Here is a 27,949-nt window from a genome sequence, read left to right on the forward strand (position 1 = left end):
AATCTAGAGTCGCACATCTATCTCTAGTATATAGTAGATAATCTATGGTAGGTACCTACCTAGTAATATAGTAGATAATCTATGGTACCTACCTACCTATCAATATCATCATAGCCATTTTGTGATATTCGTGTGTTGTGTTCATAGAGTACGATTATGTTTGATCACAATTCAGCTTTGATTGCATTCATTGAAATTTGAAGTTGATTTTGCTTGTGTTTCTGTTTTTCTTCTCTCGCCCAAGCCGCTGTCGTACGTAGTGATTATATTCTCTTTATCATTTTTCGTTTAGAAAAGAAGTGCATAATTGAAGTTTTAGGTTTATTGTTCGTTAAAATGTTTGCAGAGTTCAAGCTTTGCAGCGCCTAAAAACTGCCTTGGAATTCGGAGGCACCAAGTGCCAACGCAGTCGTTCGCCCTTTGCCCAGGAAAGTGGTCGTCGCAAAAATTTATAATAATGGTTTCCAACGCAGACAAGGTATTCCTTGCTATAACTCTAGCGGTATCTATCACAAAAAAAAGAGAAAAGAAAGAGGCGATGGTGCAAGGAATGGTATAAAATGAGATATCGATTCACGCATGAACATTTGCAAAGAACTCTTCAAGCAACTGAGCCAGACGATTATAAAAATTTTCTACGAATGGACAACGATTCTTTTAAAACATTGTTGGAGTTGATTCAACCCAATATTGAAAAGCAAGATACCAATATGCGACAAGCTATCCCTGCCAGCCAAAGGCTCTCTATAACTCTAAGGTACGTAGTCACTGGTATGGACTTGAAAGATTTAAAGTTTGTGTGCTGTCACTCCATACGTAGTCTCTTGATTCATTTAAGAAGTTACTAAAAAGAATAGAAGTGTGTTAAGAACTTAGCCGCAGTATCTGATTCTTCTTCTTCAGTAGTTGGTTCTGGTATATGAATTACAGGCTGTTCATGAGACAGACTTGGCCCCTGCATAGGTTGAGATGGCACAATTATGAGTATAAAGTATGGTCGAGTGATTCGTTCTTAGTCTGATTTGGTAAGTCATTCATGGTCTTCTCTAATACAAAGAAATATTCTTCAAAGGTAGGTTCCTAAGCTGATTTTGAACTTCGTAAAAGATTATCATCTCCATGACACTATGTCGATCATTTCCATAATATTGTCTTCTTTTATGGGACAATGTTTTCTGTTGTTTAATTTGGCAAAATCAAATCCCAATTTTCTCTGCATAATTTCTCGATAACTTCCTTTCAATGCAGTTTCCAAAAATAAATATAGCTTATTTCAAGCGTCAAACACCTGTTGCCAAATGCCAAATGCCTGTTGAAACTAAAATAAATTGTACTAAACTACTGAACCACTACTGCATTGTTCTAAACCAGAAAAAACCTTGCAGTAGCGGTTCACATAACCACGAGCCTGCTGGTTATAAAATATTTGGTATTTATTGTCTTGACCTGAGGAAATAAATAATAGAAGGTTGAAGGTCCAAACTTGAAAAAAAAATGTCATAAATGTGTAGATGTTCAGTTATATTACGATTCGATTAGTCTGGTGAGACAAACACTAGAAAATCTCGACAAAAAAATCCATCCATAAGTCAAATTTTCAGATCCAAATTGCGGAGTTCATGTCTTAGCAATGTCTTAAAACCTTGGTCAAAAGCACCAAAGTTATTGGCAGGTACACTGACTTTGCTTAGATTTAAGATTGAGTTAAACTGAGACAGATTTATGCGAGAGATAATAGCTCTGTCTCGTTTTAACTCTGTCTTAAGCCTAAGCTAAGTCGAAGTGCGTTCTATAGATCTCAGCCTAAGTCCTTGAGTGGTAAGACAGCATGAACTGTCTCTGAAATATTATTTTTCAGTGCTCAGATGCTCTCTTGCCATTCAAGTGTACTGATAGTGAACTGAAATAGCAGCAAAGTGTCAGTCATTGCAAATGTCAATTCGTTTTGTGTTATTGCCCGTGACCAGTGTTGTTGTTCCACAGATGAGGATTCCTCAATATGGGTTGAGTGTTCAGTGTTGTGACGCTGTGACTACAGTTAATTTGATTAATTTTCGTTCTTGGTCTAAGTCAAATGCAAAAAGATAAGCCTCAATACACACCATCGTTGACCTTCTTAAGCTGGTAGTAGCATCTGTGTTCTGGAAGTCATAAAAGTTTTTAATGTTGATTCATAAACCATGACTATGCTGAGTAATTTTTCTTTCTGGGGTATAATATTTCCGTTGTTTAAATTGGCAAAATCAAATGCCACTAATTGTCTCAGCATTGGGCTATAATTAATTTTGCTTACGTCGACAATATACTTTCCCATGCATTTTCTTCGGTAAATAAATAAAGTTAAAGACATGTAAAGTAAATAAATACAAGATTATGCTACAATACATAGCTGTTAAAATAAATCAACTAAACTAGTGAACCACTACTGCACTGTTCTACACGAGAAACCTTGCAGCAGCGGTTCACATAACCATAACCTGCTGCTTATGTTGGTGATTGGTCTGGTTTGGTCAATTTTTCTTGGCCTTTTAATTCATATATAAAGATATGCCTCAAAGGTTGTAATATGTTTGGATTAGTAAATCAAACACTTGAGTTCACCATTAGAATATGTATTCACTGAGGAGTGCCAACATGAACTAATTGTCATACACTTTTTGCAACCTACCCACTTACATTAACTTTATTCATACAACAAAGTAAGAAGTAGGTATCTACTCTAAACACAAACTTTGATATACATAACATACCTCCCCAACAAGAATGATTTTACAATGAACTAAAATAAATTAACTTTTATATCTCATGTTCTTTGCCAGATAAGCCGTGTATATTTTGGTGTACAAGATTGATTTTACATAGCTATCTTTTGTTTTACTACTTAGTTTAAAATGTAATTATTAATATTAATATTATTATTACAATTTGTATCCAAAATTATTGGAATAATTTGTATCCAGTGAAAAAAAAACTAGAATTAGTAAGATTACTAATTATGTCAATATTACTTGTACTCAATGTACAATTTTCAAAATAATATTTTCAAAAATAGCTGGGTCTGGAAATGTTAATTTGGATTTAAAAAGGGATAGGCAATTCTTTTAAATAAATTTAAAAATATACGCAGCGATTGTACCCAAAGATGCTGGCAGCATTACCCCTTTGGATGGCCAAACTAATTCTTTGACCAAGGTAGCTGCCAGCACTCGGGCCCCCGGTTGACTCGATAACGTTATTCAAATTCCTCTATTTGAGGAATTCCCCTCAAAGAACTTGAGCCCCAGGCTCCACGGCCCCAAGGTCTCCACACCAAAAGGCACGAATATGAAGCTCTCATCGCCTCTTGGCCTGGTCGGCGCTGATAGCCGCTGCACCCGCCATAGAGGAGATCGCCTGAATGTGGGATGCAGCTAAAGTGTCTGTTACATCCCAAACAAGCGACTGCCTGCCATCGCTACGCGCCAAACCAATAGGTTCCATGCCCGTAGCTCACCTCCGCTGCGAAACCATAACAGCGGAACCGCATTAATTTCGCTGTGTTTTGTCCGTATGTAGGAGAAGCGGAACTGCCACGGAACTGCCTGTTCTAACGCATAGATTTAACTATATTCTATCTCTTTCCCCGCGCGGTTTCGTCGATAATACTCCGACGCCAGCCACACTACCGCGCTCCGGCCGCCATTTTGTTGCGGTGCCGCGTTGTTTTCGCACGTGTTTGTGGAAATCGACAAAAATTAAAAGCGAAACTACATTTATTTCATAAAATGGACGTCGATTTCACAGAAAAATTAATTCAAGAGGTCAGAAATAGACCTATTCTTTATTTATTAAATCATCCGGATTATAAAAATAATATGAAAAAACTGCAGGCATGGAGAGAAATCCAGAGGGAATTAAATGAGGAAGGTATGTAGTCTTTTTATAATAATAATAGACTGTATTTGTAATGTATTTGTTTATTTTGCTTATAAGATAATATTATGTATTATATGTATAATTATTTATTTGTACTTATTATAGATAATATTATGATAACGTTAAGTTCTCTGCGTTTGTGTAAAATATTGAACGAATTTATCTCTGACCTCAAACGCTGCCGACGATGCTCTCTGTCGGTTGCCAGGTCTATTTTGTGGTAGAAAGGCACCTAGCTGTTCTATTTCAAAGCTGGAACTGGTATGTACGGCTGACTCTTTCGTCTGTATAAAGTTGTGCAAACAACAAGCTGCTTTTACAATTTTTATTGTGTTTGTCAAATCTGTTTCGAAAGGTCTTAGGAAAATCCTAAACTTCTGTGCCATTATTCCAAAAGCACATTCCACAACTACACGTGCTCGACTGAGCGCCTGATTAAATCTCTTTTTATCTCTATCTTGCATAGCCGCTTCTCTTACAAAAGGTCTCATCAAAAACGTTTCCAGCTTAAAGGCACCATCCCCTATTAAAACATAAGGCAAAGGATCTGTGCCTTGTTGTAATGGTTGGGCATTTGGTACATTAAGTTGACCAGTTCGCAATAGTTGTAAAAAAGGTGTTTTTTCAAATATAGTACTATCAGAATCTTTTCCAAACGATCCAATGTCAACATATATGAATTTGTAATTAGCGTCTACAACAGCCAATAACACAATAGAAAATTTACTTTTGTAACAGTAAAACATTGAGCCGCTATCTGGAGGGCATTTAATGTAGGGTTGCCATAACAGCTTAAGTAATGACCGGGACAGTGCCTAGTGATCGAAAGTAAAAGAAAAAAAAAACACGTTTAGTAAGGTTTTAAATATATTAAAAAAGATTTAAAAAAAAATTACATAAGTACGTAAAATCAATATAGTGCGAAAATCCGAAATCCGAAGAAATCCGAAAAGTATAATAAAAATTAGTGCACAATGCACTAATTTTTATTATACTTTTCGGATTTCTTGACCTTATTTAGGAGTTCCGGTTCACCCATAACATATTTGTGGAATTCGGAACATGTCATGTTATAGTTGCACTTGCATTGAATTATGCTTTCAACCGTGTCAACGTGAAGGCGATTGCGTTCATTTGTCCACTGTGCAGCTACTAAAGAAAATATTCTTTCCACATTGGCGTTATGACCAGGGATGGCGTATAAATATTGGCAAAACAAAATCAAAGTCTGTTTCCTTTCTAAAACATCTGTCTCTTGAAAAAAACTTAACCATTTTTGGTGCATGTCTTTTTCATCCCAAGATTCGTTACCTCTTTTTTTTCTACAAAATCTTTAAGGTATGCTATTTCTTCGAATACACTGTCGCCAATAACTATTCCCTTTTCTTGTAAATAGCTCACTGTCTTTACAACATCCTGCCATTGTGGTGGGGTAGTAAGACTCATCCATGAAAATATGTCATATTTTGTCAGTGGACAACTCCACTGTCGTAAATATTCCAAAGCCGTTTTATAATAATTATCAATATCATCGTCAAATAACGTTATTAAATTTGAATGCTGGGGATTTTTTACTATTTTATCATATTCGCTTTTGGTTTGAATTCCCAAAAATTTTACTGCTGCACGTTCTGATAGTATTTTTTCAAGAGAATCTATGAGTTCTTTAACTTCAATTATTGTTATATTTTTTTTTTCTATTTTCTTTATTTGCTTCTCAAATAAAAACGATTGACTATGTAAAAATAAGAAATAAATTTGTGACAACGGGTGGTTAAAGAAATCGATTATCGCTTTGGGTGGTCTGGTTTCCGACAAAAAAAAATCTCTTAATGGTTCCCACAGTTTCAAAATACGTTCTATTGCTGGCAATAATGACAACCACCTAGTTCTTGAGTGGGATTGTAAATTTGCATGAATGACATCAGCTGCCTCACAAAAAGATTTAAGACGTTCATTGCGTACTGTAAATATCGAAAAATATTTGTAAATTTTGAGTACCACTGACTCCACATCAACTGAAAGTACATCTGCAGATGTCGATGCTGTATTATGTAGGATGTGCGCAGGACACCCAATGCCTTCGATATCTTTCGAGAGCTTAGTTTTAAGTTTAAAATGAACGTTGTTCGTCCCATGCCTATCTCGTCCTCCAAAATTTGTGTTAGTATTGTCAGCGCTGTACGCGATTAACTTTTCCAATGAAATATTTAAGTTACTCAATGTATTTATACAGAAAGAAACAATAGTTTCTGATGTTTCGTTTTCCAAAGAATCTAATTTTAGCAATTTCAGTTGCATACCATCGGTTTCCGAGAAATACTGAATGAGAAGGGGAAACAACTTTTCAGCGTTATGGTTACTTGCATCAGTTAAAATTCCATAAAAAGGAATTTTTTCTAGTTCCTGTTTAGTTTTTAGCACAGAATGTGGTGCCAATACGTTTTTTATTATTGCTGTAGCTTTGGTTCGTGCAGTTGACTGTTTTGCGGCTATTTTTGAATCAGGATACAGAGTAGCGTTCAATTTAGTGTTGCAGTCCAATGAATTAAAAGACTGATGGTGATTAATAACTTTGTAAGCCGTTGTAAGTTCTGCTGCACACACTAAAGTATCTTCTGGTGTGTTTTCTCTCACCATATACGACGAAATATCTCTTGAAGTAGAAGCTGTCGATATCTTAGATTTATGTCCATTAGACTTAATGTGGTCCTGTATCGACGTCTTACCACTATGGCTCACGGAAATAAATAAATTACATACTGTACAGTGCGCTTCGAATTCATTTCTGCCTTTCTTTATAAACGACCATTCTTTTGTATAATTATCTGAGAAATGGCACTTACGTTTTGGCATTTTAAACTACCTTTCCTCCTATCAGGCGTCGTAGATTCGGTTTGTTGATGTACAACACGACAAATAAATAAGGGACACTGACACAACAAAACGCAAGCGACAATGCGTGCTGATGCGCGCCAACTGGCAAGGCGAGGGCGGTGTGGCGAGACGGTCGCCAGGGGTAGGTGCGCGGGTGGCAGGGCTCGCTCACGCACACATGTATACGCCCGCGCCGCCGCGCCGTTACGTCGTCGTCGCGTAAACGCATTGTCAGCCAAACCACGCGCGCGAGCGCAGGCGTCGCGGCGCGGCGAGGTCTGCGTTGACAGTTCATTAATTTGTTTTTGAAATACCGGGACATTTTGTAGGATAACTGGGACGACCGGGACAGAAGTTTTAAACCGGTGACATGTCCCGGTGTACCGGGACGAATGGCAACCCTAATTTAATGGTAATATGCTTTCCATCCACGCTACCCAGGCAATGAGGAAATCCCCATTTCCCAAAAAAGTCTTCTGCGATATTGAGCCACATTTCTTGTGTAGGTTGTGGAATGGCTAATGGTTGTAAAACATTCCATATTTCCTGACATACTTCGGTCACTATTTTTGAAACTGTTGAATTTCCTATACGATATGAAAACGATAATGTCTTATAGCAATCTCCAGTAGTTAGGAATCTGCAATGAAAATAATATTAATTTTGAAATAATATTAATTTTGTCTTATTTTGTTATTTTTCAGTCGTAACTTTGAAAGCGAAGTGGAAGAATTTAAAAGACTCCTACAAAAAGTACAAATTATCTAAAAAGAGTACAAGTGGCCAAGCTGCAAAAAAGCTTCAAAATTGGACTTGGGCAGATCAAATGAATTTCATTGATCCAGCAATTACATTGAATGAGACTCAAGGTAGTATGGCATCTCTGAATGTTGAAAAAGTTAATTCTACTGACTCTCAATCTACGGGAGACGTAACTACACAAGACGTTGCACAAGATACCCGCCCGCAAGAAACTCAAAACGCCCAACAAATTTATAGAAGGCATAGGAGAAGTAATCCGGATCCGGATCCAACAGATAGAATGATCCAGTACTTACAAAATAGAAGAGATCGCAACAGAAGTGAAGATAAAGTTGATGTAAAATGTGATGGAGTAGATTTATTATTTTTGGGATACGCTGATACTTTCAAAAAACTATCATAGCGAACACAAATAAAAGCAAAATTTGATATCGCCCGAATTTTGATGGAGGCTGAATTAAGTGATCTGGAGGCTGTAACTTCTAACAGCAACTCTACTGCAACGGGTAGTTTCAACTACTCTGTTCTAAGTGATACCACGCATTCTCCGGCTACTCCAGGAAATTACTCCATGATCAGTGACGCAACAGTTACTGACAATGCTAATTATTATATTCTTCCACAAGAGGGCAATACGGCTATACCTACTGATTTAACAACCTCAAATCAAAATGATCATGAACAAATCAACATGTTTCACTTATCGTAGAGTTAGTAACATGCCGAATATTTTTTTTGTATTAATGATTAATAAATAAATAAATAATTTACTTACCTCAAAGTTAAGGCTAATCTTTCTCTGCTAGAAATAGCTTCCCTAAACCTTGTATTTTGTTTAGTAATATGTGGCTTCAAAAGATTATGTAGATCTTCAAAACTCCCTGGGCTCATTCTAAAATATGTATAAAAACGATCTTCATGTGACTCTAGTTCTTTACATAATAGGTTTTCTCCTAATTTCTTCCTTTTTTCATTAATCTCGTGCACCCAAATTCTACGAGATTTACGCCTTTTCAAAGTTAAAGTCCACAATAATATTTCCTCCTCCTCTGACTCTGATAACGACGACATTTCGCTCCGATGGCTGACTGATGACTAGCAGGTTCCGACGCCCGTTCCGCAACTACACAACTACACTTTATCGCAGCGGAATTCCTACAGCGGTTTCGCAACTGAAGTTTCGCAGCGGAGGTGTGAGAGGAGCACCAGTACAGCTGGCACATGGGCGGTGGCAAGGGACCTCCGGATGACGTTGTTAAGGGTCTTGTATTTTACAAGCTACTAATGTTAAATTTAGCTATTTGTTTCTTATATCAATGGGGCAGGTACATAGTATCCTTTGTCAGTATAAATAATAATAATAAACTTATTTATATCTATAATATGAAAGCAGTCCCTGCGACCCAAAGTTAAGTTATGTAGTAGGCTGTTAAGTTTATAAATATACCTATTTTGTGCTGGGTCAATATGTATGAGAATATGAAAAAGCACATATTATAAATTTGCAACCTGTCTTTTTTGGAATACTTAATCTGTATTAAAACTTCTCAAGATTTCTTTTTTAGTTATCTGCAGGCTGTCACCTATCACCAAAACAACTTTACTACAATTTTATTATCTAAGCAGCAGTCTTTGATATTTTTTATTATATACTCATATGGGGCCCCAGGGTTACATTTGTTAGAAACCTTTTCTCACACAGATCCGAACCCGAACCCATGAAGAAATCGCACGATGCGCGTGTTCACCTGGGCCACGGTTCCCACGATCTATGTTCGAACTTGTGTGCCTTGGTCTTCTTTCATTGCAGTTATGGTGTCCTAAAGTCCACAAACCGCCTATCTCGTCGTCGTATCGGCCCTGCTCGTCCCCGTGCAATTTAGGCGACTTTGGAAGCGCAGACGAGAGTTCAGCGGCTAATGTCACTGCCAACTGATATGCCATAGATACGCACAGATACTTTCGATGTATTGCAAGCATTTTACCATGTTTGGCATGATTGAGGATAGTGTGCTTTTGCATCCCCAAACACACCTGGACTATCGGATTGTTGTGAATTTTTTTCGAAGATTTATTAATATTGCCTTTACAACGATTTACCTAGGTCTAGGTTTCATAACCTCTCATACCTTACTTGTACCCGGTTCTATGTCATGCGAAGGGTGTTTCATTTTCTCTTTCTTTTCAATCGCTAAGTAAAGCGGGTCTCTTATTGGCATGCAGTGAGAATTCCGCGGATGGACCAACTTTGGAAGCAAGCAGTCGTAATAAAATCTGATCAATTTAGCTTCCATTTTTGAATTTCAAAACTCTTCTCAACTCATTGGTAAAGCTGCACCAAACCAGATTCCAAGCATGACAAAGATCTTGTTGTGTGATATGTAACTGACCTTGAATTTGGTAATACCAACTGGGTTTTTGAATATTGACAACGTTACTTTTGCAAGAAGAGTCCCATTTCCAAAAGCATGCTTTTTCATAGCATCTGCCAATGAAGATGGATATTTAATTTCAACTATGCCATCTGCATATTTGCTGTCTGGTGTGGCGCCTAAAATGACGAACTGCAGGAATTGTGGAGATACTTTTTTGCAAAAATCGTCAAATGATGAAGAGGTGAGCATTTCCTCCTCTGAGGGAATGCTCCCCCCCCCTCCCTTTTTGTGTCTGTCGGTCTGTTTTATTAGTTATTCTTCTTTATTCTATTATTTTCCTGTTATTGGGTCTTCCTTATGTACTTCGGAAGTCGGATGAGGCCGATCCTTGAGCCCCCGTTTCTTTTTCTCCCTCTTCTTTTTTTCTTTTTCGGTGGTTGTTCCGGTCTACCTCTGCGACGAATGCCTGGTACTCCCCGGTTCTTGTGTGTGGATCTATAGAAGGTTCTATCTATGTGTGAGGAAAGAAACCAAGCGACTCACTGACAAGTTTCGTTTAATCAGGACACACAGATGCACTACAGTAAATCGAAGGCGAAAAAGCAGAAGACAGTATAGGCGGAAAGCTAATTACAAATAGGAACTAAGACGATTACGATTACACACGAATACAAGCCAAAATAAAATAAAAATCTTTTTTATTCGAATAAACTTTTACAAGTACTTTCGAATAGTCGGATGCATCTACCACTGGTTCGAAATGCCTTGCAAAAATGCGTAGCACTTATAGTAACATCAATGCGCAGTGGCGCGCCGGTCGTGACTGTGTGGCGTACTAACTCGGTGTCGGGCGCGGCCGCATAACGGGATCGCTACAGGTGTGCTTACGATTTCCGGTCAGAACGTATACATGTGAATAGAAGGCACTAGCAATGAAACCAGCCGAGGCGGAAGCATATAGATACGTACTTCACAAATCGCATGAAGCTACACAGGCAAGAGTCATAAAACTTAAATCGTATAAAAGATAATCATAGAACAATGGCGGTTGGAATGAAATTCGTTCAAGTTTTTGTTCCAACGGTGTGAAGATGTCGGTCTGTGATTAGCTGACCGCATTGGATGCGATGTATAAGAACGTCGAAGCAAATAATTTACTCTATTACCTCCTACGTATTTGGCCACTGTGCGATAAAGCTTTCTACTGAATTACAAGTAGCGTTATGTATTAAACTTCGCGAATGACATAATAGTTTTCGCGAATGACATAGTAGTTAATAAATTACAATATTCTTAATCACTAGTTAACTCTAGGAGTAATAAGTTGAGAAGCGGCGCTGGTCTTGGTGGCCCGCCGTTTTATACTGAATGAAAAGATAATGTGCCTTTGTCCTGAGTATTTGCTACCTCGTTCCTTGAAGTCCACGGTGTTATCGATAATACCATTGTTCTTTTGTTTTCATTATTGGTTTTCGTGGAGCCGGGATGTTGTCAATTTTTAATGTCCTCATTGTTGTAAGCACTTGCCTCACGTATGGCAATGAGGTATTTTCTTGTTGACGGAGCGCTGGACTCACGACTTAGCCTTCAAAGATGGTTTGCTGCGTAAGTGATTTAAACTAGGTTATCGTTAGGATATGTAACAAGTATTCCTTATATTTATTTACAAAAAGAAGGCTTAATTAATGTCCGGTACTACCTGTGTCTATTAGAAATTTTCCCCCCATTCATCTCTGACTAAATAAGGCAGGTAGCCTTTATCAAAAGAATTTAATTTTAACCTAATTCCTGCTCTTTCTTGAAAAAATTTACTGATTCTTCGTTTTCAAAATCTATATCTTCTGACATTGTATTGTTTACTTCTGCTCTATTAAACGGCATATTTGTTTGGCTCCTATAAGCATGCTGTCAAACACCTTTAAGATGACCGTAGCCAGTGAAATAGGCCTATAGTTGTTTTTATCAGCCAAGTCACTGGTTTTGTTTTTTACAATTGGGACAACTATCGCACGTATCGTCTCGCTAGGCATAAAACTATGGCTCTTACAAATGTTATACAGCTTTGACAAAACCCTGGGAAGATGTGTTTTTTTATTTTTTATTTATTAATTAAATTAAAGTGCGTTCCAATTTTATTTTCGAATAATTGACGAGAGTGACCATTAGCTAATCTCCTTCTAACATACGATACTAAGGGTGGAATTTTTTTACCCGAGGCAGCTGGTGTGGCAGAGTCCTCTGCGTCGTCCTCGCTGTTAGTTCCAAACAGTCAGGTTCAGCAGTTAGTTTTTTGGCTGGCGGTGGAATTGGCTAGAAATGTCGGCTTTGCGAATTTCTTCGCCGATGAGCGCGCTGGAGCAGGACTTATGCGCGACAGGTTCTCTCTTCGGCTTCAACATCTTGCTTACGCTTTTTTGACTTTTTTTCTAAGTCAGGATGTTGAACTTCTATTACTTCATCGTCAGACGGAAATAATTCATCAATGCAAAAAAATAATAACTTCGTGGAATATGACATTTATGGAATTCAAAAGACTTCGCTAATTTGTGACAAGGTCTAGTGAGGTTATTGTAACAAAAAAATACGACCAATAATTTAAAGTGGTATATCATCGTCTGTAGGTATCATGGAGATCATCAAACAATGAATTAAATAAATTATTAAAGTGTATTCCAATCTTATTTTCAAATGATTGACGCGAATGACCATTAGCCAATCTTTTTCTAACACACGATACTAATGGTGGAATTTTTTTACCCGAGGCAGCTGGTGTGGCAGAGTCCTCTACGTTGTCCGCGCTGTTAGTTCCAAACAGGTTCCAAACAGTTAGTTTTTTGGCTGGCGGTGGAATTGGCTAGAAATGTCGGCTTTGCGAATTTCTTCACCGATGAGCGCGCTGGAGCAGGAGTTATGCGCGATAGGTTCTCTCTTCGGCTTCAACATCTTGCTTACGCTTTTTTGACTTTTTTTCTAAGTCAGGATGTTGAACTTCTATTACTTCATCGTCAGACGGAAATAATTCATCAATGCAAAAAAATAATAACTTCGTGGAATATGACATTTATGGAATTCAAAAGACTTCGCTAATTTGTGACAAGGTCTAGGGAGGTTATTGTAACAAAAAAATACGACCAATAATTTAAAGTGGTATATCATCGTCTGTAGGTATCATGGAGATCATCAAACAATGAATTAAATAAATTATTAAAGTGTATTCCAATCTTATTTTCAAATGATTGACGCGAATGACCATTAGCCAATCTTTTTCTAACACACGATACTAATGGTGGAATTTTTTACCCGAGGCAGCTGGTGTGGCAGAGTCCTCTACGTTGTCCGCGCTGTTAGTTCCAAACAGGTTCCAAACAGTTAGTTTTTTGGCTGGCGGTGGAATTGGCTAGAAATGTCGGCTTTGCGAATTTCTTCACCGATGAGCGCGCTGGAGCAGGAGTTATGCGCGATAGGTTCTCTCTTCGGCTTCAACATCTTGCTTACGCTTTTTTGACTTTTTTTCTAAGTCAGGATGTTGAACTTCTATTACTTCATCGTCAGACGGACATAATTCATCAATGCAAAAAAATAATAACTTCGTGGAATATGACATTTATGGAATTCAAAAGACTTCGCTAATTTGTGACAAGGTCTAGGGAGGTTATTGTAACAAAAAAATACGACCAATAATTTAAAGTGGTATATCATCGTCTGTAGGATGGAGATCATCAAACAATGAATTAAATAAATTATTAAAGTGTATTCCAATCTTATTTTCAAATGATTGACGCGAATGACCATTAGCCAATCTTTTTCTAACACACGATACTAATGGTGGAATTTTTTACCCGAGGCAGCTGGTGTGGCAGAGTCCTCTACGTTGTCCGCGCTGTTAGTTCCAAACAGGTTCCAAACAGTTAGTTTTTTGGCTGGCGGTGGAATTGGCTAGAAATGTCGGCTTTGCGAATTTCTTCACCGATGAGCGCGCTGGAGCAGGAGTTATGCGCGATAGGTTCTCTCTTCGGCTTCAACATCTTGCTTACGCTTTTTTGACTTTTTTTCTAAGTCAGGATGTTGAACTTCTATTACTTCATCGTCAGACGGACATAATTCATCAATGCAAAAAAATAATAACTTCGTGGAATATGACATTTATGGAATTCAAAAGACTTCGCTAATTTGTGACAAGGTCTAGGGAGGTTATTGTAACAAAAAAATACGACCAATAATTTAAAGTGGTATATCATCGTCTGTAGGATGGAGATCATCAAACAATGAATTAAATAAATTATTAAAGTGTATTCCAATCTTATTTTCAAATGATTGACGCGAATGACCATTAGCCAATCTTTTTCTAACACACGATACTAATGGTGGAATTTTTTTACCCGAGGCAGCTGGTGTGGCAGAGTCCTCTACGTTGTCCGCGCTGTTAGTTCCAAACAGGTTTCAAACAGTTAGTTTTTTGGCTGGCGGTGGAATTGGCTAGAAATGTCGGCTTTGCGAATTTCTTCGCCGATGAGCGCGCTGGAGCAGGACTTATGCGCGATAGGTTCTCTCTTCGGCTTCAACATCTTGCTTACGCTTTTTTGACTTTTTTCTAAGTCAGGATGTTGAACTTCTATTACTTCATCGTCAGACGGAAATAATTCATCAATGCAAAAAAATAATAACTTCGTGGAATATGACATTTATGGAATTCAAAAGACTTCGCTAATTTGTGACAAGGTCTAGGGAGGTTATTGTAACAAAAAAATACGACCAATAATTTAAAGTGGTATATCATCGTCTGTAGGTATCATGGAGATCATCAAACAATGAATTAAATAAATTATTAAAGTGTATTCCAATCTTATTTTCAAATGATTGACGCGAATGACCATTAGCCAATCTTTTTCTAACACACGATACTAATGGTGGAATTTTTTTACCCGAGGCAGCTGGTGTGGCAGAGTCCTCTACGTTGTCCGCGCTGTTAGTTCCAAACAGGTTCCAAACAGTTAGTTTTTTGGCTGGCGGTGGAATTGGCTAGAAATGTCGGCTTTGCGAATTTCTTCACCGATGAGCGCGCTGGAGCAGGAGTTATGCGCGATAGGTTCTCTCTTCGGCTTCAACATCTTGCTTACGCTTTTTTGACTTTTTTTCTAAGTCAGGATGTTGAACTTCTATTACTTCATCGTCAGACGGAAATAATTCATCAATGCAAAAAAATAATAACTTCGTGGAATATGACATTTATGGAATTCAAAAGACTTCGCTAATTTGTGACAAGGTCTAGTGAGGTTATTGTAACAAAAAAATACGACCAATAATTTAAAGTGGTATATCATCGTCTGTAGGTATCATGGAGATCATCAAACAATGAATTAAATAAATTATTAAAGTGTATTCCAATCTTATTTTCAAATGATTGACGCGAATGACCATTAGCATACAACACATACATAGCTAACATACGATACTAATGGTGGAATTTTTTTTACCCGAGGCAGCTGGGATACTAATGGTGGAATTTTTTTACCCGAGGCAGCTGGTGTGGCAGAGTCCTCTCCGTCGTCCTCGCTGTCAGTTCCATATATTTAAAAGGAAATGTTTTGCTCTATTACTTAAAGAAGCTGTTCAATATTAAAATAATGGTGGCAATTTTCAGGAAAACTCGTTTTTATCAGGAAATAATTGTGGGTTCATTTATCAGGGGGAGATCTTTCTTAAATTGTAGTTTCCCCTTATTAACAAACTAAAACAGAATATAGTTTTCTTTTGTTATAAACTCGTATTTGTACTCGTACGTAAAACACAGTGCAACTTTACATAATACTAACATTATGTTTATTCTCATAATCACATTTAGTTTGCACTTAATTATTGCTTAGGATAAACTAAATAGCAGTGAAACTGCAGAAACAAAAATAAATCATTTAAATAAAGAAACTTATGGCATGGCATACCTACTTTCTTAATTAGTTAGTCTTCTGTCAAATCAACCTCTAAAATGTAAAATTACGAATTTGGTAACAATATTCATTATAACCTAAATTTAACTAGTGATATACCTTTTAATATATTTGTTTTTATTTTGCCCGCAGCAATTATCAGAATAAAAAGTTATATTCGTTCCGGTAGCTTCTCCTTCGTGGCGCATTAACTTTTTTGACAACATCCTCTTTTGTCGCATTTGCCTCTAGTTCTCTTAATTTAGTTACAAGTTTTTCATAAGCTGCCGCTCTTTTATTCCAGTTCCGCTTCCTTCTTTAGGAGATATAAGGCCTCTCCTAAGGGCGGAGATATAAGAAAAAGTACACTTTCCTTATAACTTTATTTATTCGTGTAGCCAATATGAGAACGTAGTACAGACTGGTTAATATATTAGGGGTTAAAGTATGAAATTGCCGATTTGTACTGAAAAATAAAAATTCGTTTTTTTTTTTAATTTATAATGATTACTTGGATTTGGGGATTGTGTACAAGGTGGAATACCTTTGCCAGTCCCCGTTAGTTACAAGAATAGATCTAAGCACCTGATTAGCATTATACTCCGGATGAATCTCAAGCACAGCTTTTACTTGTCGTTCTGAGAACCCCTTGGTCTCGATATTGATGATTCGAGACTTCCACCCCGGGAGTCCAGACTTCAGAGTTATGCCTCTTCGGAATTCTCCGAGTACGTGACCAAATTCTTGCTCTATATCTGGCTCGCTAGGAGAGGTTGCCCTGGGTTCCGTGGAGTCTGTGCTTGGTGACATTGCAAATGTTTTAACCTGATAATTGAAGACTCCTCTCTTAGGTGTAGCATCAGGTTGGACTGCTCCAGGGATTAACGAGTAGTGTTGGATTACCTTGTTGATGATGCCGCAGACTCTGGTCATGTCTCCTTCATTTTTTAAGAATGAGCGATTCACCTGCACCCCCCGCTCATTAATGACTTTGAAATCTCCTCCTGGACCTCGTAGGATGCCTTGTGCCTTCTCTGTTAGAGCCCCTGATTGAGCCTCCTCCTCATGCACTCCTTTTGTCTCTTGCGCCTCCACGTCCTCCTCGTTGTCTGATGTATCCGAGTCGGGTTCAATTCTCATCTTCGCGACTTTGGAGGCTGTCCAAAGGTCTGTTGGTGAATTGGTCCTCTTCTGCGGTCTTGATGAGGTCCCTGGATCTGGAGGGGGATCCTCATTATCATCATTGTACTGATCTGATATTGGTCCCATTGCGGAGTCCCAGTTTGATTCCCGTGCTCTTGACTTGGCCTCTGATAAGTCTATTCTCTTCATGGCCCCTAAGACAAATGAGTTTTTTTCAAGTAGTACGGAAGATTGTTATTGTTAATATTTAACATATTTATTTAATCAAAATAATTGCCATTATTATCTATACATTGCTGCCATCTAATAGGAAGCTCATTTATGCCTTTGCGATAGAACTCTGGTGATCTAGATTCGACAAACTGTGTGAAAGCATTTTGCACTGCCTCCTGAGATGAAAACTTTTTATCACGCAGAAAATTGTCACAAACTGTGTGAAAGCATTTTGCACTGCCTCCTGAGAAGAAAACTTTTTATCACGCAGAAAATTGTCCAAATCACGAAAAAAATGGTAGTCCGTTGAAGCAAGGTCTGGCGAATACGAAGGGTGACGAATGGTTTCTAATTGCAGTTCCTGTAGAGTTAAAACGGTTTCTCGTGCTGTATGAGGTCTCGCGTTATCATGGAGCAATAATGGTGAAGATCGAAGTCGGGGCTGTTTCACTGCTAGTTTCGCTATCATTGTTCGGAGGTCGGCCGCAGTAGACATCTGCCGTTATTGCTTGACCAGATCGGAGAAAGCTATAGTGAATAACACCACGCTGAGACCACCAAACAGTTACCATTACCTTTTTATTGGTAAGCTTTGCTTTAGGACACTCTTGCGGCGTTTGACCTGGGGTCAGCCATTGCATTTTCCGCTTACGATTATCGTAAAGAATCCATTTTTCATCACATGTCACAATTCGATCCAATATTCCTTCATTTCTGTATCGACAACAACAAGGCAACGCAGGTTTCAACACGCGTTTCTTTCTGTAGATCAGTCAAATCATGAGGCACCCATTTTTCATATTTTTTTATTTTATTGATTTGACGCAAATAAGTCAATATTGTTGGTAAGGTAACGTTAAACCATGCCGCTAATTCCTGGGTAGTTTGGCTCGGATCGGCTTCCACCATCTCTTTCAAATCATTGTTATTCACCTGTGTGGGCGGTCTTCCACGTGGTTCGTTCTTCAAATCGAAGTTTTCATCACGAAAGCGTTTAAACCAAAATCGCACAGTGCGTTCATTAGCAGTCCCCTCTCCAAACGCAACATTAATATTGCGAGCTGTTTCTGCCACGTTAGTTCCGCGTCGGAACTCGTATTCAAAAATCACACGAATTTTCGAAGTATCCATCTTTATTGTCGAAGCTGAATAAAAAAAAACAACTGGAAGTTGATAATCGAATGTTGCACATTTTTTAAAAGAAGAACTACATAGGTACCGTATGAAAAAGTTTCACTCAAAAATCTCAAACCATGAAGGTTCTATTTTAATTCGAAGTACCTATTACAATAAAACGGCAATTTCATACTTTAACCCCTATTATTTGACACGTTTCTAAAGTTACCCGTAACTGTGATCATGGTAGTAGTTTGATTCAAAACGATCAACACTGATGATGATGAAGTAATATTGTCTGTGGTTGTCATGTCTATCAAATTTATCACTGTCATGTCAAAAATTGAAAATATTGTGTGAATAGAATAGAAATTACTGATTTCATAAAAGAAAATGGTGAACAATTACTGTTCCGTGAGTGGATGCTGCAAAGAAAGTTATCCAGGATGCGGCGTTTCTCATCACAGGTAAAATATATGTATTTGATCTTCGTAGGGTGACCATAACAGCTATGTAGTTTATTAAGGACAAACACACTTAAAATTAAATAGATAACTACCCATAATCCAATATTATTATAAATTCGAAAGTGTCTGTTTGTTAGTTTATTAATTTCTTGGTTTTTGCATGGGTATAGTTGAAGATCTGGGGACCTCCCACGGTAATTTTAAAAACCTAATACTACGCGGAGAAGTCGTGGTCATCAGCTTAGTAACTAATCTATCATAAAATTACTTTAGCACTTGTTTTTATTAGTATTTAGTAGTGCCTAAATAGATAAAAAATACAATTTTTAACCAATTTCCAAAAAGAAGGAGGTTACCGTATAGGTGTACACAGCTACACCATTAATTCTCCAAGATTTCTGACTGATTAGAATAATTTTTTGTCATGATAGGAAGTTTGCAAGATGGTCCTATAAAAAAAATTGTAGGTACCTGTGAGTTTCATTGTAATTTATAACACTAGCTGATGACCACAACTTCGTCCGTGTGGATTTACGTATTTAAAAATTTCGTGAAAACTCTTTAATTTTTAACCGACTTCCAAAAAGGACGTGGTTCTCAATTCAGCCCGTTTTTTTTCGACTTTTTTTTAAATGTATGTACATCGATTTTTTCCAGGTTTCTGGACCGATTTGCAAATTATTTTTTAATCAAAAGAGGATGTTTCGGTGGTGGGCCCATAACAATTTCTGGATCTAATTCCTCAATCCTGATGCTGCAAGGTTACTGCCCGCCTAAGCTATCAAGGTTCAGAAAGTGTTCATAGTAAATTAATGTTATAGGTACCAAGCAATGTGTTACAATTTACGGGACCCTAAGAAGATATATATATGATACTTATAATTACCAAGACACAGAACAGAACCTAAGATCGGTGTGCCTACATGGGAGTTTCCGGCCTGTTAAAAAACACCTGAGTGTTGATCCGCTGGATATTCATTAATTTCATACATTGTATGAAGTGATTGAAGTAATTTTAACTTATTTCCTCTACCCAAAACAAATATGTTTCGGCTGTTACGGGGGCTTTAGGATTTTCTCGAAGTATGTTCGTCGCTATTTCCCGAACTAAAATCTTGCGATTCTGTTCTCCCAACGGTTGCAGCCGTTCTTTAAGGCGCGGTGAATAGACGTTTTTTAGGTATTTGAGGGGGTGAAGCAGAGGAGGTGGAAGCGAGAAAACGCGGTGCGCCCCGCACATATTCAACGTCGCGCCGTTATAATGACATCACGCGAAAGGCAGTTAGCGCGGCTAGACGGACCCGAGTAATTTTGAAGCAAACGTGTTCTGGGGTCGCAAGTTGTTTTTAATCTGCTCTAGCACATACTAGGCAGTATTTGTTTTTAATTCCTATATACAATACTTCACCAAACCTGCGACCTACGATTGCTGCGGCAGATAGTGCTTTGTAGTTATTGCCATAGGATCGCGAGGACCAACAGGCATCGGCATATACATCTATGAGTGGTGTACCATCTTTACTTAATTTTCCTTCCGCTATAGCTGCATCACGCTCTCGCAAAGCTGCTGCCATGGTTTCAATAGCTGTTGATTCCCATTTTTCATAAACCATGTTTTAAATATCAGCATATGTTGTTTTTAGTAAAGATAGGAACATCCATACACGCTGTAAATTCCTCGAATTGTGAATAGCCGATATTTTCACTAATGTGAAAATTTTGCTTTTTAAAATTTATAATTTTAACAATTTTTGTAAGTATGTTTATGTTAGTTTGTACTTGTAGTTTAATTAGTGTAATTGGCTTTATGGCCGTTCTAATTAAATAATAAATAAATAAATAAATAATAATAATAATACCTGCCGAAGTAATTCCTGTAACCGCAGCCACGTTAGCCTTGACATTATTTATGCTTGATGAATCTTCGCTTGTAATAATAAAGTCTTTTTTACACATATTACATGTAAATTTGTATTTGGAGATCAAACCTTTCCTTGTTTCTCCTATAAGCGACATGTGTGTGAAATTACAATTAAATAAAGAACTGTGGCCAGATATAGTTTGCAGCTGCTGGATAATATGCATTATATCAACAACCCTTCGACCCTGAACTGGTAAGAACTCTTCCTCTCAATCCCAACACAGCTGTAGTTACGCTTTTTGCCTTGTACTTTTTAAATATATCATTCTCAACTACTCTTTTAAGAACATTTCGGTCTTTATTATCTTTAGAATTTTTGTAAGTGTTTTGTAGAGCATTAGTTAAAACGTTATAATTAAGAAGCTGTCTTTTCACTTTTTGTTTTTCTGGTGTAGATATATCGGGAATATTTTCTTCTATAACGCTATCGGTTTTTGTAAGTGGCGTCATTTCAATATCTGTATTCGTAGGAACAATATTTATTTGGAATTCTGCATTTTTTGCTTCCAATTCTTCAATACGTGCCATTAAAGATTTTTTGCTTTTTTATTAAACGATAACTTTTTTTATAAAAAAGGTAAAGGTTAGGTAAAATCCTATATGTTTGTTAAGCAATGTATAACAATTATTATTTTATTTCAGAAAATGATGATGTTCATATTATTGTTCAGGAGCATGACTTTGCAGCACATACTTATGAGGCTGGTAGAGGAAGAGTAGGAAACAGTGATTTCCTGCGAGCATTTATTGATCAATATGTTTAGGTAGTAATTTAATTAAAAAAATATACATTATTTTAAAGCATTTTATTTTTCTTCTCATAATATTCAATTTGCATTTTTAGTAATACTTCTTCCAGGTCTAAATTTCTCGATTTTCTCTTCTCATTTTCCTTCTGAGCATTATGAAGCTCCTTCCTACATTCCGTTTCAACTTTTGCTATTGCATCTGAAGCAGCAGATGTCTGTAATACAAAATAATTTTCAATTTTAATGTTTCAATTAATGGGTAAGTCCCATTTGTTCCATAGAACTTGACATCATCGGACAAAATGAGAGGATTTCATCCTGATTTGTTCCATAGAACTACATACTAGCATTTCATCTAACTTGCTTTAAAAAAAAAATCGAGGTCTAGATGGACATAAAAGCACTAAAACTGAAACATTTCCAATTCAAAGACTGCTCCCACTACCTTGATGCTCATAAATATTTGTTTTACCTTGTTCTCATTTTTTTTTTCAGTCCTCCTTTTTCTTAGTCGATTGAAAAGAGGAGTCACCATCTAGAATAATATTACTTAAAATCAATGCATTGGCAAGAATTAAAGGTTCAAATTATTATTAAATACATATTGATGAATACACTTAAAAAATATAAAGGAAGGAAAAAAAACCGTGGAGAAACCTGCACCTGCAGAGCATTTTAGATGAAGTTGATCAACCTGTAGGTACTTGGGCAGCATTTGATAAGAGCTAATTACAATATTTACCTTGTGCTCATTTTCTTCTTTTTTTATTTTGTTCGTCTCATTATTACATACAGGTAGGACCTGAAGCAAAGAAAGTGTTATCGATTGGGTTTGCTATCAAAAATTTATTGATCAACCATGTTGTTAAATATTAATTTACTTCTTGTGTAATAATTCCATCCTCCTGATATACCTCTAAGATGATTTCATCTGGTGATGGCTCTCCAACCTTGGCCTGAAATTATATTATTAGGGGTTAAAGTATGAAATTGCCGATTTGTACTGAAAAATAAAAATTCGTTTTTTTAATTTAACATATTTATTTAATCAATTATCTATACATTGCTGCGATCTAATAGGAAGCTCATTTATGCCTTTGCGATAGAACTCTGGTAATCTAGATTCGACAAACTGTGTGAAAGCAATTTGCACTGCCTCCTGAGAAGAAAACTTTTTATCACGCAGAAAATTGTCCAAATCACGAAAAAAATGGTAGTCCGTTGGAGCAAGGTCTGGCGAATACGGAGGGTGTCTAATTGCAGTTCCTGTAGAGTCAAAACGGTTTCTCGTGCTGTATGAGGTTTTATTTACCATTATAATGCATTGTATTGATTAGAACAAACCCCTACCTGATTAACAAATCCGCCCACGCTGCCTGCTTTTTGGAATTGGTGTTGGTATCTGTATTTTTGTTTTCAATAACAGATACCCTTTCCCTGACCAACTCTATTAATAAATGCTACGGAAAGAAATAAACACGTGAAACAAGGAAGTACATCGAATACACACTTATGTAGCTTGTAGAGAATTGCTGTAGATACTAACCTTATCTTCGCTTAACCAATTCTCACTTCTGTTTCTCTTTTTAGCCACTTTCCTTCCTGTTTCCATTTTCAATCAAATAAATAAACTCAAACAAAACTCCGAACGATAATAATATGAAATCAAACTACCAGTATCAGACAATCAACACCACAACACACTTTTGACTTACGGTAAAAAGGGAAAGGTTTATAATTATAATATTGAAAATCCTAAACAAAATGAGAGAGAGGCCATAAAGAAATTAAAATACCCTTCTTGGTTTGAACCATTATATGAATTTCTGGCACAACAAAGTGAAATAGGAGAAGCAAGTTTAATAAAAATAGAAACAAAGAGTGAAATAGGAACAAACAACTTCTTGGAAACATGGATCAATAAATTCATAAGTATAGTTGCGAATAAAAATATTGGTGTCTATATGGACCAGATAACTAATTTTTACAGTAGAATTTCAGGATCTTACAACACCACTATTGGTACAAAAACAACTCACCACTCAGTAGCTGCAATTCCTATAAAAATAGTTACTTACGAAGAAGGTGAAATTAAAAGGAGAATTACTGGGGTTGCTTTCAGAGGACCGCATCATACAAGATCAGCTACTGATAAGAGCAATCTTTTGATAATAGAGAGAATTTAAGGTATAAATTCCATTCCGGAAACATTTTATAAGAAATGCACTTTTTTGAAAACCAATGAATCATATTACATTGTAAGAATGGAAGCTATAAAGAAAATTGATGGTGTTCATTTAACATTTGTAAAAAATGCCTTGTTTATTGCCTGCAACGTGAATGGAGATATCATCATGAGACACAAAAATTTTCAAACAGAAGACTCGTTCAAAAATTTACCAGCAAGCAACACACTTTTTCATTTAGTAAGTAATATTTTCAGAATTAAGTTTTTTTTAAAAATGTATTAGTGTAAGTAGCCGTTAGTTAATTTAATAAAAAATAAAAAAAACAGATGTCACCCATGCGTCAATTTTTGATTCATGGACTGTAGAGCCCAGTTTTTTTGCCATTTTGTCTATGAATTCATCAGAACGACAACATAATAAAGCGAAACCAGCCTATAGCGAGAATTTAGTTGTGAGAGGTTTATTAAACATTTATTAATAAAGAAACTTATGAAACGTTTGATAGCCCTAATGAACATTTTAAACCTGTAATAAGGGATTTTTATGAATAAGACTGTAAGTTTCGATAGTACTACTGAGGGCAAATCATTCTGCCGCGGGAAGACAACCAACAAAACTTCAGCGTGTATATAGCCTCATTAGCTCAACCGGTAGAGGAGTGGACTGAAAACCGAAAGGTCGACGGTTTAAACCCCGCCCGTTGTCGTACCTACTCCTAGCAACTTCCATGCAGGACTAGTGGCCGCATCACTTTGGGGTATTGGGGCTGGATGTCATCGATGGGTCCCGGTGAGTTAGTGGAAGTAGGGGGTAACAATTCCAGTCAAGGCTACTTGGATGTTTTTTTAAATTCAGATACAAGTTAGCCCTTGACTGCAATCTCACCTGATGTTAAGTGATTATGCAGTCTAAGATGATAGCGGGCTAACCTGGAAGGGTTATGGCAGTTTTATTAAACCCATACCCCTTTGGTTTCTACACGGCATCGTACCGGAACGCTAAATCGCTTGGCGGCACAGCTTTGCCGGTAGGGTGGTAACTAGCCACGGCTGAAGCCTCCCACCAGACCAGACCAGATATTTAGAAATTATAAAATTCCAAACCCCTGCCAGGAATCGAACCCGGGACCTCCCACTATTAAGATCACAGCGCTCACCACTGCGCCAGAGAGGTCGTCAAAAAGGTGTTTTGCAAAATGTTATGTTGCCGACTGTGCGTGTTGCATACCCACACGAACACATATATTTCATGCACGATAACTGTTCTGTGCATCGCGCACGTATTGTGCAAGACTGGCTAAACATCCAAGAAAACCTGACTGTAATTAACTGGTCTTCAAAAAGTCGAGATTTAAATCCAACTGGGAACCTATGGGGTCAAATGGTGCTCAACTGGGATCCATCACAAGTTAGATCAAAATCTAATTTGCAAGAGTAGTAACTTCAACTTGGGAGTCCCTGCAGGGCACTAGTCTTTGCTGGAATATGGTAAATAACATAAGGAGTCGTCTACAAGAAGTTTTTGATAACGAGGGTGGACCAACACATTATTAAAAGGTATTAAAAGGATAGGTAGGCAATTAACTAAATTCTATTTGTGAGTGATGTTATTGAAGTTAGAAGTTACAATTGACTTTAATTTCTAACTAATTAACATGTTGATTCAACTCACAAACCTAAAACCCAAAACCTAAATAAAACATTACGTCCATATTTGCCCGACTTTTAGCATAAAATTTTAATATCTTGACTTCAGATCGCTATCGGTTTTAAATACAATAGGAGTAGATAAAAGTCAAATTAATTTATTTTTTACTTCATGCTCCTACCTGCGTATTATTTCTTCTGTGCCTGCGTATTTGGATCGAGATGGGTACCTACTTCCTTTGGGACAAATACCTGTTAAACATTAACAAATACATTGTTCTCGCAACTTTCCAGTATATTCGGATGTTTACAACTTTAGGCGTGGGAACTTTTTTTTACCATGTTTTGACCACTGGGAAAGCCCCAGAATTGTTCACGTCTCATGGAATTGAAGAGAACGTTCGACAAGCGGTGGGGACTCACTATATAAGCGATGCCGCGGATCGACCCGGGGAAGTTCAGTACGATTCAGTTCTAAGAGCGATCGAAGTGAGTGAAAAGTGAAAGCGATTCTAAGTGTTCTTGTGTTCAGTGCTAGTGCTAATTAGTGTTTCTGGACTTTTAGTATATAGTGTGTGAATAAACGTTCTTGTTTCGGAAACTGGCATTTCAATCCGAACCCCTAGCACGTAACAAATTTACAAAAACTTCTAGAAAAAATGTTGACCACGTATCCATATAAACTAGAAATTAATGAACAAATTGCAGAAGTAATGGGAACTTCTAAAAAGACAAATTTTAACATTATTCGCGAATATAAAGAAACTGGAAAAGTGTCTTCACCCGATAAAACGAAAGACAACAGTTTTTGAGAAACAAGATGAGTTTGAGCTCGCTGCCATCAAGCGAAAAGTTCATCAACTATACATATCTAAATAATGAACTGCCTACATTGGATAAAGTTTTAACGTCTGTGAATGAGGATCCGGACTTACCAACATTTACTCGCTCAACGTTGTATGAAATTTTAAAGAACTTAAAATTATCCTACATGAAAATGTCAAGGAAAAGTATTTTATTAGAGAGGCTCAATTTGCCAATTTGAGATGGCATGGAGGACCAATTACCTCCTTAAAATAAAAGACTACCGGAAACAAAATAAAAAAATATATTATACAGATGAGACATGGCTCAATGAAGGTAATTTTTTCGATAGATATGTGGATTAACAAATTTTTTGAAGGAACCAAGATATGGAAGCACTTCAAACCAACCTGCAAGAAAGAAAAGACGTTTGGATGTAGCTCCCGGCAAAAGTATTGCAACGCGAGAGGAAACGTCCCAATCTGCAGACCAACCAAGTCATAATCAAGGAGATGAACGGAATGACGCAGCACAATCCGATTACCAAGAAATAGAAACTCAAACAGTTTAACCTGGTCTGGTCTGGTCTGTAACCTGGTTACGTCTACATATGCATCTCAAGCCAGAGCTGCATATGTAGACGTAATGTAACGTAACGAGAACATCCCTGACACTCAACTAAATGATAATGACCTTGACGATGATGTAGTAGAACGTGAAGATGACCAGACGGTGTGTACCATCGGAAGATTTATATTAGCAAAATTCTTCACTAGACGTGGCAAAAAGACCTATAAATATGGAACACATACGTTGAAAAAGAAAAATGACGTGAACGAATCTATTTGTGAAGCTTTGTTAAGAAACATTACCAAAGTCGATGAACTACCTTTAACCTTTACAAAGAAAAAGCCTTTTTCAAAATATCCCCCAGTTTTTAGAAAATTTGCCCGCACAATGCATTTTATTCTCCTGCAGCATATAATATAACTATCTGCGAAAAGTTGTATGCAAAAGCCTTCCGCATCCAAATATAATCGCACTGTTCAGGTGGTATAAAAAGCCAGGCTTTACAGAAGAGTCATTTTCACGGTTATCTGAAAAAGCCAAATCTACATCAGAACCACATCTATGTGTTTTAGTGGCAGATGAAATGTTCATACGTCAGCAAAAACAATGGACTGGCACCAAATATGAAGGCCTAGTAGATATGGGGCTTGGAACTGAAGATTTTTGACATGAAGGCCAGCGAAGCTTGTACTGGTATTTGTTGACCAAGGCATGCAGAAAAGTCTGACATCTACAGATGACAATATGAATAATGAAGACGATTCTGTTACTAATACAATAAAATCTAAAAATGAAAAGAAGAAAAAGAAACAGTCAACGACAAGAATTTTCAATGAAGATTGTTTTGACCAGAGTTTACAAGAACCTAATAAGATAAATGAAGGTAAAATTACTCTTGCATTATTTTTAAAGAAAAGGAAAGAAATTATTATGTCAAACAGGAAATTAGAAGAAAAGATGGTAGCAGTTGCAGAGTTTATTTTTGAAATTATTTACAAGTTTATTTTTACATATTTCGGAAAGATAGATGTCTTGAAGAAAGTAGTGTCATTATTTAAATGTATAGTCGAAGTGCCATTCAGCATTTACCTCGATGTGCTCTCAGTGTGATACGGGTGGAGTCTCAACTCTCAGTGTATATTATTATCTATAGCTGCGTTTGTATAAGTTGACTGTGGACGCTTTTTGCATCAGAATTTGTAGGTGATGTTGTATCTTAGGCTGGTACATAATGACTAGCTATCCATATACTACATCGACATGTATACTTCGGGTTCT

The 27,949-nt window shown here is 37.1% G+C and overlaps 3 long non-coding RNA genes across 6 annotated transcripts in view; 1 reads left to right on the plus strand and 2 right to left on the minus strand.

Moving 5' to 3' along the window:
- Positions 1-136: 136 nt before the first annotated feature.
- LOC138403947 (uncharacterized) lies at positions 137-25,044 on the plus strand. The gene is made up of 3 exons (XR_011238072.1): positions 137-252; positions 347-757; positions 21,356-25,044. It is a non-coding gene; the product is annotated as an uncharacterized lncRNA (long non-coding RNA).
- LOC138403948 (uncharacterized) lies at positions 7,223-9,675 on the minus strand. Its single transcript, XR_011238073.1, has 2 exons — positions 8,330-9,675; positions 7,223-7,432 (listed from the first exon to the last, which is right to left on the minus strand). It is a non-coding gene; the product is annotated as an uncharacterized lncRNA (long non-coding RNA).
- The window catches only part of LOC138403942 (uncharacterized), a 36,018-nt gene continuing 29,592 nt past the window's right edge, over positions 21,524-27,949 (minus strand). For 2 of the 4 annotated variants that reach the window (XR_011238062.1, XR_011238061.1), the window contains 5 exons: positions 23,009-27,947; positions 22,344-22,922; positions 22,205-22,264; positions 21,935-21,997; positions 21,524-21,677 (listed from right to left, as the gene is read on the minus strand). This is a non-coding gene — a long non-coding RNA (uncharacterized lncRNA). The remainder of the gene's footprint in view (positions 21,678-21,934; positions 21,998-22,204; positions 22,265-22,343; positions 22,923-23,008; positions 27,948-27,949) is intronic. The other 2 variants (XR_011238064.1, XR_011238063.1) reach the window with 2 other exon arrangements.

The sequence above is a fragment of the Maniola hyperantus genome, chromosome 22, assembly GCF_902806685.2.
Source record: "Maniola hyperantus chromosome 22, iAphHyp1.2, whole genome shotgun sequence".
NCBI classification, from domain to species: Eukaryota; Metazoa; Arthropoda; class Insecta; order Lepidoptera; family Nymphalidae; genus Maniola; species Maniola hyperantus.